Below are 1,033 nucleotides of genomic sequence, written 5' to 3' on the forward strand. Positions count from 1 at the left end.
AGTACCAGCAGTAGTAGTAATAATAGCAGTAGTAGTAGTAGCAGTAACAGTAGCGGTAGTACCAGCAGTAGTAGTAATAATAGCAGTAGTAGTAGCAGTAACAGTAGCGGTAGTACCAGCAGTAGTAGTAATAATAACAGTAGTAGTGGTAGCAGTAACAGTAGCAGTAGCACCAGCAATGGTAGTAATAATAGCAGTAGCAGCAGTAGTAGTAGCAGTAACAGTAGCAGTAGTACCAGCAGTAGTAGTAATAATAGCAGCACTAGTAGTAGCAGTAAGAGTAGCAGCAGCACCAGCAGTAGTAGTAATAATAGCAGTAGTAGTTGCAAAAGTAGCAGCAGTAGTAGCAGAAGTAGCAGCTGTAGCAGCAGCAATAGTGGCAGTAGAACAATAGTGGCAGTAGGAGGAGAAATACTAATGGCAGTTAGGAAGACTAGTTTAGTATTCCAGAATTCTGTGAGCGTATATATCTTACTTTTTTATAAGGCTGTATTTATAACAAAAATATTTTCACTCTAATAGCAAATCTGCTACTGATCTAGTATTTTTCTGCTGTGGAAAATAAAGCCTGAGGGCTTCTTTGTAGAGAACACTGTCCTTCAACCACCAGAGGAGTTAGGGGAACACTTTAAGCTCAGAAGTGATTGTGATCGTGATTCCGATTATTCTAAGACAGAATCTGGTGTTTCCTTAGCCATGATAACTTGTTGATCCGTGTCTGTTCCCCAGTGATTTCCTGGTGTATCAAGGAGGTGTCATGCTTTGCTTAGGGTGGGTTTAACTGCACCCACACAGCATGACAGAGAACAGCGGGATTCAAAGCGTACTAGCAGTGCCTCCACCTCTCAGGCAACTAGAAAGCCCAGCCTGCAAGTGTCCGTGAAAGGCAGTACATAGGCACACCATACCCTGATGACAGATGGGGGCTGTCACCACTGACAGCCAGCCAGCAGCCTCCAGCAAACAAGCAGGGGATGAAAGACATGAGACTGGAAAATAAACGTGTTGTCTTGGGATGATGGGAGCTGTGCAT

The sequence above is a fragment of the Trichechus manatus genome, unplaced genomic scaffold (assembly GCF_000243295.1).
Source record: "Trichechus manatus latirostris isolate Lorelei unplaced genomic scaffold, TriManLat1.0 scaffold00014, whole genome shotgun sequence".
NCBI lineage: Eukaryota > Metazoa > Chordata > Mammalia > Sirenia > Trichechidae > Trichechus > Trichechus manatus.